This window comes from Cupressus sempervirens, chromosome 5 (assembly GCF_028749045.1).
Source record: "Cupressus sempervirens isolate cs-2001-9-10 chromosome 5, ASM2874904v1, whole genome shotgun sequence".
NCBI classification, from domain to species: Eukaryota; Viridiplantae; Streptophyta; class Pinopsida; order Cupressales; family Cupressaceae; genus Cupressus; species Cupressus sempervirens.
Genome location: NC_143122.1, coordinates 270,026,648 through 270,036,723, shown reverse-complemented (window position 1 = coordinate 270,036,723; position 10,076 = coordinate 270,026,648).

Here is a 10,076-nt window from a genome sequence, read left to right as displayed (position 1 = left end):
TTAACTTGATCAAATAAATCATCAATTCTAGGCAATGGTTACCTATTCTTGATAGTAACTTTATTTAACTATCTATAATCAATACACAGTCTAAGCGATCCATCTTTCTTCTTAATAAAGATAATAGGTGTACCCCAAGGAGAGACACTTGGTCTAATCAGTCCTTTCCCAAGAATTTCTTCAAGTTGAACTTTGAGCTCTACCAATTCTTGTGCTGTCATACGATAAGGAGTTTTAGAAACAGGTTCAGTTCCAGGCACAAGGTCAATCCTAAAGTCTATTTCTCTCTTGGGTGGAATACCCAGAATCTCTGTTATGAAGACATTTGAAAATTCCTTCAGTAACGGATGGTCTAAACTAGTTTGATTAACAGAAGGTTTATAAAAATCATTTATAGAAACATCAAACAGCTTGCATCCTTTCCATAAACACCTTTGAAGTTTTTTAGCAGAAATAGTTCTAATAGAAATAGGTCTCTGAATTCCTATTATGAATCTATTTTCTCCATTATCATCAATGCATTTAATAATCTTTTTGCTGCAATCAATGATAGCTTGGTGCTGATCCAACCAATCCATTCCTAAAATTATATCATAGGTTCCTAAAGGAATAACTCTAAGGTTTACTATAGTGGTAAATGCCTTAAGATGAATTTCACAATCTACCGTAATCAGCCCAGTTTCTACCTTAGATCCAGAAGCTAACTCAACTTGCCGTGCCATCTCAGCCTTTCTCATGTGAATATTACAATGTTTAACCGAATTGGCAGAAATGAAAGAATCAGTGGCACTTGAGTCAAATAAAATGGAAATTTTCATACCTTGATAAGTACATTTAGCCTCAATCACCATGTTCTGATGTTCTGCTTGATTATGATCCACAGTAGCAAAAATACGGTGGTTCCTTCTAGAATCTCCAACAGTAGCCTCAGAGCCCGATGCTCTTGACCTACCCTGATTATTGCCTTTAAGAGGAAAATTCCATTGTAAATGACCCAACTACCCACAATGCCAACATTCTGCTCCTCTTTTGGTACTCTTATCCTGCAAGGAATTTTCTTATGGCGGTGCAAAACTCTGTTTCACACTTTCAGTAGGCTTAATGGATTTAGGTAGTTCAGGGACCTTAAACCCCTTGTCTGATTTGGTAAATTTGTTGAATTTCCGCTTTTGAGATTTACTACCATAACCACTAGGTGCTACCTTAGAATCATCCCTGAAGGATTTTTGACTTTTACTACTGCTTGGAACAGGTGGGTTAACAACACTCTTGGTTGAAAAACCAATTTTCATTTCAGCAAGCTTAGCCTGATCAGCAGCTTCCTTAACGGTTTTAGGTTTGAAAGTTCTCACTTCCTCACCAATCCTAGGATTTAATCCCTGGATAAAGTGTTGCACTAAAGTTTTATCACCTTCATTCCAACCAAAATACTTCTTAAGCTGAATGAATTTTCTTTCATACATTTCCACTGTTAAATTACCTTGAAAAATGTTAAAGAATTCCTCAGATCTAGTTTGCTGCCAATACTCAGACATGAATCTTTCTCGGAACCTCTCTAAGAACAATTCCCAAGTGACTTGAGAAATATGAAGTCCAAGGTGTTCTAATTCCATTTCCCACCAAATGGATGCAAAAGACCTTAACTGCATTGCAGTCCATCAAACCTTTGCATTAGTGTGATAATAATGCAGAATAAAACATCTTTCGATGTTTAGAAGCCAGGCTTCAGCTTCATTAACAACTTCGGTTCCATTAAAATGTGGACCTTTGAGCTTAGGTATGTCTTTTAGCTGAGTCCTAATAACAAGATCCACTACTGCAACCTGATTGGCATTGGGAATCTTTATACCCTGAGCATTTGCTCCCCCACCAGGAATATTATTCCTAGCTTCAATCCCATCCAAATGTCCAAGAATCTGCTAAAGAATTTCAGCTTGAAAATCCTCTTTTCTCCTCAACATGAGGTATTTTGTCATCAAGCATTCCTTGACGATCTTGACCCCTACCTAGCCCACGACCTCTACCTTGGCCTCAACTGTGGCCTCTACATCCACCTCTGCCTCTACCTGCATTGGCATCAGCATTAGGGATACCTCGTCCCCATACTCCTCGTGTAACAGGAGGCATACTGGAATTCCTATAAAAGATATTTAAATAAAATCTTGGTGGAAGCATAATGAAACCCCTAATTAAAACTTATCGAGTCCCGAGTGTTTAAACCTTGGGCTCTGATACCAAATGTAATACCCTAACAATCACAAAAACCTTAAAATAACCATACAACGATAATCCAAACATACAAAAACAGATTAAATCCCGAACAATTTTTTTTTATTTTTTAAAATCCCCATTACATAATAACCTTTATACAACAAGTACAGTAAAGTACTCATAATTAGTAATGTAACATTTCAAAATATTACATCAGAGTATATAACATAACTATACTCTTATAAGAAATACAATCGACAAAACATCGACTCATACTGTAGACACCTAAATTTGATTACACTGCTTTAGTAATCCTATTTAGTTATCTCTAAAGGCATCATAAATTAAATTCTTATTTAATTAATCCTTTGTCATCCCCTAGCTGATTAATTTGATTAATCATCTATAGTCCTAATTGATAAATCAAATAACCTATCATTTATCAATTAAATCCTATTCTTCTATCTAATTCCAAAAATCCCCATTTATTAAATAAATCTATTTGATAAATAAAATCCTCAAATCCCAAAACCCCTAACTTATCCCTAATCCTCCATTTAGCCTAATCCACCCCATCCACCCATACTAACCAAGCTTAGCTTCTAACTCACCCACCCTCATTAATGCCATCCCCTTGCACATCTCTAACATCTCTAATCTAACCCTAAACCCAAGCCTAATCCACCCCCTAATGTTGTCACATTCCCTAAACAAGTTTAAGACTTTCCTAAACCAAATCAAAGTCTCCCCTCAAAAATCCCAACCACCAAGTCATGAGTGCTCTTACAAACCATAAAAGACTCTTACAAGCCCACTCATGACTCTTACATCCATCTTCCACACTCATTCCTCTTACATCTCTCTTACATACTCAACCCCACTCATCATGCCTTTAACCAACCCTTTACCCTACCCTCTCACACTCATCCTCCTTGTGACAAGTGTCACCTTCTTATTGGTGCTAAACAAGCACAATCCATGTGCTCTCCTTTGAGTGCATCCTAGCCCTCCTTAAGCCTTCATCTTTCCTTGCATCTTAGCCCTCCATCCCTCAAGCCATTAGCCTATAAATTGAATCCTCTCCCAAGCCATTTCAACAACAACCATTTGAGTAAAGTTATCATGCCATTTTGAGAGCCAAAAGCCATACCCATACCCTTATAATGCCAAATTGAGAGCTCACAAAGCTACCAATTTTCCATTACCCATCTCCACCATTGAAGCAACTTTGAACATCTTGAGCATACATCCACATCAAAGGACACATCTACAAAATCAAGAAAGCATGGAGTGTTTTCTTTTTTGAGGTTTTGCACTTCTTGTTTTCTTTTCTTTGTCTAAACATATATGTGAATTTAGTTTTAGTTTGTGAATGTTTACTTTATTGTTAATGTTCTTTTCATACTAAATCTTGTTCTACACATACAATAATATGTATATAATTTTAAAAAAAAACAAACTCGGTATTATTTTTTTACACATCAAAAAATCTGTCAAGAACAAAGACAAATCTCTTCCTATTCATGATAAGATTGGTTGTGCACTGCAAAACCCAAAACCCCAAAATCTTGCTAATGGTCGACACCAAAACTTTTGCACATGATTACACCAAAACTTTTAACATAATGACTATAACCACTGTTGAATACAAAATTGCTGTAAAACATCTTGCCTAAAAACCCTCGACCATTTTTGAGAACAATTCCAAACCCCAACTAAATTAAACCATTCAATAATATAACAATGATACGAATATCAAGCAACCGTTTGACAAAATTACTTACCCTCAATTGCACATCTATGCCCTCGGTTCACAGTCGTGAATTCATAGACTGCAATCTCGTGGCTGTGGCCGAGTCACATATAACCAAAATAACAAAATAAAAAACCCAAAACTTAAAACATACAGAGCTCGGTTTAATAATAGCCGACAATCATATGTTTTTTTTTAAAATCACATGCGTGCTTTCTTGCTGTCGCAAACATGTGTTTCTCGCCGAGTTCAATCTTAGTGAAAATGCATGTTTGGGACAAAACCCACATATAAATAAAACTCAGAATGCAACTCCACACTTCACATTCGATTGTGGATATATACAGAGCTATGCATTGTACACAGTGCCATGCTCTGCATATGCTCATTCTCAAATGTCGATATCCATTATATAAAACTGTTAACCTTATACAACATGCTATCGATCTAATAATGCAATAGTAAACCAAGAGAGAGAATAGGGTAACAATTTGCCCTAAATATACATCATAAACCCAATTACAACACATAGCACAGAGTAATTTCATTCGCACACCCAAATCTGGGTTTATCCACATAACAAATTTAAATATTCAATATTCACAAATCTAAATGAAACATACTAATAACTATAGGAAAGAGTTAAAGAAAAGCCCCCTGCCTATAAAAAAGCAGAAGAAAACTTAAACCAAGCTGCCTGGAGAGCGCTCTCTTTCCAAATTTGTAGCCCCAAGCCTTCAAACTTCCAAATTCTAGACACAAAGATACCAGAGAAATCTTCTAAGTAGTGGTATCTGAGAAAGAAATGAAGCCACGAAATGACAGAAACCAAAAAGAAAATGAAAACATGAACCTCTATAAGGTGAGAAATGAACAATACACTCCATAATAGCCATCAATTTCCCCACAAAAATGTAGAGAAACTCGCTCAATAGAGCATTCATAACCCCAACTGAAAACCAACAATGGTGATCCGAACTCAGGCAATGTGCAAAATCAATGCTAATAACAGCGAGAAAAACCATTAAAACCTCATTCCTTAGCTTAATCGACACATGGCACAGTAGTACTAGCTCGTCGTTCAAAGAACCTGCCCACCATTAAAACCCACTATCACTGCCACCATTTGCCAAGTCCAAAACCCATGCTAAGTTTTTAGTTTAGGCATCGATAGACTTAGGCTAAGTTTTTAGTTTATGACTTAGTTAAATCCCATGCCATAGGTTAGTTTAGGCTCTAACTCACTCTAACATAGTATTAGGTACTAATCTAACATTAATATTAGTATCAATATTAATATTAATATTAAGATTAATCCTAAGTAATATTAATATTGCTTACTAATTAATAAGTATACATATATGTATACATATAATTTACAACTTGTATAAATATAAATACAAGCACACAAATACATAACAATTACATATATATATATATATAGTTATACAACTTATAAATATACATATATATATATATATATACTTAGAAACTGGCAAACAATAGATTCAAGGTGCTACAAAATTTAAAGCCACCTTATACATAAAACTAAAAGTACGAATTATACTAAGGTAAAACTGAAACCATACTAACATTAATTAATAAAATTTGATTCTTGAATCCAGATTGATTCAAATAAAAGATTCTGAATATAACACAAAACTGAAAGTATAAAAACATCTGTTCTAAGAATTAGATTTAACAACCTCTGAATTCTCATAGAGTTTAACATAATAATGCCAAAATTATACTATCTTAACAAATACCAAATTATCCAAAAAAGTAAACTATTCTCAGATTCCAAGGTGATAGATATACAACTATCAGGGCCATGACATTAGATGTCATGAAAGCAATGGACATTTAGTATTCCATTAACTATGACAAGATCGAAAAGAGTGTTTGTTCTCTAATTCCATACACCACAATCAATGTGAAATATCTACTGACATATGACAAAAACATCATTCCGACGTTATGTGATGATCACAACTCTAAAAGAGCCGGTGACAGTAATGATGAAAGAGGCTCAAACCACAACTGAAATAGGCAGTGTGGATTCATTCCAATTCCTCTGGAGTGAATCTAAACCATAGAATTTTTCTATTTATATTTAGTAGTTTTGCAGTCACTCAATGAAACCAATCTTTCTCATATAGATTGGTAATCTCTACCGATTAGAAAATAGATATTTGTTGCCTATTAATTTGACTAAGGATTGTGAATACATTGTGGATAATATGAACTTGTTTTTCTTCAGAATATGTGCCTTAGATAGGAAAAAAGAATGAGTTCTAATTTTTGCAGACTGGTAAAAGTTGTTGAGTGGGGGACAAGAAATATTTCCATGTGTTGAAATTGAAAGGCTATTTCTTTAATAAGAGCTTTTGAAATCAATTGTTTGTGTAAATGGGTATTTACTATTTTCACTTATTTAAGTTTACTATTAATGCATTATTTTGCATTATTTTATTATTTATTTAGGTGAGACACTTAGGAGTTTGTGTACTCTCACAGAAGTGTGCAACTCTAATTATGCACATAGTGTCTACAACACAAGAGTTTGCATCATTCACTGAGTTGTCATGTTGACAACATAGTTATTTGCACTCCTCATTTAGCACATGTTGTCTACACCACTGATTTGCATGCTACACCATTGTAGGCTTATCTTCACATCATTGCACTTAATTATGTGCTTAATGGAGGATAACCCATATTTGACAGACATGTGCCTGGTTGTATTAATTATCATGATGTTGACTTGTATACATTCTAGAAGCTCTCCTAAGGCCTTTATATATAGGCACTCCTAGTGTACTCTTGTAATGGCTATATGGCATATTGAATGAATATCGTCATTATGATCATACTCTCTCTATTGATCTACTATGTACTTGTGTTGAGTTCTTTATTCTTGGGTGAATTCTAGCCTAAGCCAAATTCTTACATTGTATTAGAGCTGAGGGAGATTCTCTACACATAGCCATTTGAGACTGTTCATGCTTCAGCGCATTGACTTGAATATGGAGGATCCACAAAAATTGGGAGCATCTACAGCCAAATCTGACCTTGCCATTATGTCTAGAGCATTGATTCAGTGAAGATCAACTATAAATTTGTCTATGCTAGGTGAAAGTTGATCTTGAGGAAAAAAAAATTGTAAATCGAAACCTAGAGGCCCCAATTTGCAGTTCGGGTATGATCATTTTTGGATCTAATTTATTGATTTTTCAGATTTGAATATTATTTCCTTTTTTAAATTTATTTTCCTATCTGGGTATTTTTCAAATTTTATTTTCAGAATCAATAGTTCACACAGAGAATTTTTTTTAGCTAAATCGGGCAGTGACACCCCAGCTCGGCTCTATAATTTTGGTGGAGTATTTGGATTTATTAATTCACAGGGAATTATTTTATTTATTGGCAGTGGCATATTTCATTTGGTGGGCTTTGTACAATATTTCATTCACAACACTATCATAAATCAATGACAAATATTCAACTGAATCCGAGACACCCCACCAAATTATGGCACTGTTGCGAGTGGTTAATCTAGTGGAAGGAGCATCAGCGACACATTATTGTATCCTCTACAGACTCCTCTATTTTTTTGTCCTTGCCTCAATTCTCCCACAAAAGTGGGATATTGTCTATGGTTTCCTGATGGTCGTAAAAGAGAAAACTGGCTAGCATAAACAATCTTCACCAACCACTATCAAATCCTCTGGCACTGACCCCAAATTTTGGCGGCATCTTTGGAAATATTTTGGTATCCTCATATTTGTTTCCTACACTATAGGAGAACCCTACCATGCATCATTATTGTGCAGGGTTCACTCACCAACTATTGAAGTTCCACGTAGGCAAATTATAACCCGACACATGACGCTTCTCATGATTGACTCGTGGACAAGGCCACATCACTCTCCACACTAGACATGTAAGACTGCCTAGTCAACACATCACCCCTGTCAGTGCCTATATAGACCCACATCATTGGTAATGCAAGCAGCCATCCACATCATTTTTGGACTTCACTGTTCATACATTTCATATAGTACGAACATATAGATTTGTATAGTTAATGCAATAATCTATACAACTGAAGTCATCAGTGGGATGGGAGGATGTTGACATCATCTTTTCATGATCCTAAATTTGATATCCATTTGATTTTCATTCTAGGGTGATTTACAACTGCTACAATAATCGTATGACTGTCAAATTTAACCATATCATTCTCTGATGCAACCCCTCTCCAGATTGATTTTGGTTTTTGTAGTTTGACTTTGGGAGGCCATAACTAAGACATCTGGACTCCAAATTAGGTGTGATTTTTTTTGAAATTGGGTAGAATTTCCTAAACTTTTAGTGATGCAGGTTTTTTCTAGTATTGGTCAAAGTATTTGTCAGAATTTTCATTTTTTGGTTACTGTACCTGCATAATCTTGCATTTCGCAACTTCAAATGCTCCATACAGGCACATCTGGAGTCAAAAATAGGTTCCATTATTTTTGTAAGTGTGTTATTTTTTTTCTACTTTTCAAATCCATAGTCAAATTGTAGGGTTGTGTGGACAAAAGTGTCAATTTCAGAAATAGGGACTTTCTTTACTTTGTATGCTTCAGAATTGTAGCATATTGTAAAGTTCCAGATTTGTAATCCATTAAGAGGTTGTAGCAAAAAAAATTGAAAGTCCACATGAAAGGCCAAAATTGGCAAGTGGCCCATTGTAATCACACTACTAATAAAGTGCCCAAAGCATCTCTTTGGTGGGTTTTCTTCATTTAGTGAAAAGGGGGGGTGTTCTTCTTATTGTGTTCTCTCTTTTCTGCACTTTTCTTTCATTTTCTACATTATAGATAACTTTAAGTTTCCTAAATTAACTCCTCATAACCATGCTACTTGTTCCATCAAAATGTGGTATCACTTAATGCATGATGCAATTTCACAATATGTAGATGGTACTCTTCCTAAACCAGCAAGTGATATTTCAGCTTGGGTAGTAATGGATAGGAAAGCCCTAGGTGATATATGTTTGGGGGCAGATGATAAGATCATGTATCAAATCAAGAAGTGTTCTACATCCAAGGAATCTTGGGATACCCTTGAAAACCTTTATAGTAAAGTGTTTGAAGAGGATGTTTTCAAAATTGAAGATGAACTTGTCTCCTTAGATCCTAATTCATATGATTCTATAGAGGATCTCATCATCAAGGTGAATGAACTAAGGACAAAGCTTACTAATTTTGGAAGTTCTATCAAAGATGATAGACTGATCTATCTCATACATAACAAGATGCCATTGAAGTATTCCACATTTGTATCTTCTTTTAACACCTCAAAAACTACCTTAGGGTCTTCCTATAAGAAAGTCACTTTTGATGAATATGCTAAACAATTGGATGATGAAGAAAAGAAGTTGAAATCAATGGGAATTCTCAAACCAACTTAGTCTAAAGCATTGGTGGCTAATGAGGGTTCTCAAAATTCAACTGGATAGTCTTCAAATAAAGGAAAGGGTAAGAAGAAATGGAAGAACAAATTAGAGGATGCAAAAAATACAACACCACAATCCAATCAACAAAGCAAGTCCTCAAATTCCAACAAGAAGGGGGACAACAATAAGGAGAAGAAGAAGTGTGCTTATTGCAAGAAAATGGTTGATGAAGAGCATGAGTATTATCTCAAGAAAATTGATGAATTGACCAACATCGAAGAGGCATAATGTTCCATTACCTAATGCTTACAAGGATAAAGGGTCTTCTTTAGATTCCAAGGGCAAAGGGCAAGCACTCATGGAAAATTCAAACTCTTGAAACGAATGGATATTTGACTCAAGTGCCTCTTATCATATGGGTTATTCAAAGAAGGATTTTTCTTCAAAGAAGTAGTCCAAGGTACCACTCATCTTCATGGGAAATGATAGTAAAATGGAAGTTGAAGGAAAATGAAATGTGGAGATGGAAAATAGAGAGTTTCAAGATGTTCTCTATGTTCCAAACCCAAGTTCAAATCTCCTATCAATCTATCAAATCACTCACGTCGGAGATGGACATATAGTTGAGTTCCTTCCAAACATAGTACAAGTGCACAGTCTTAAAGATGA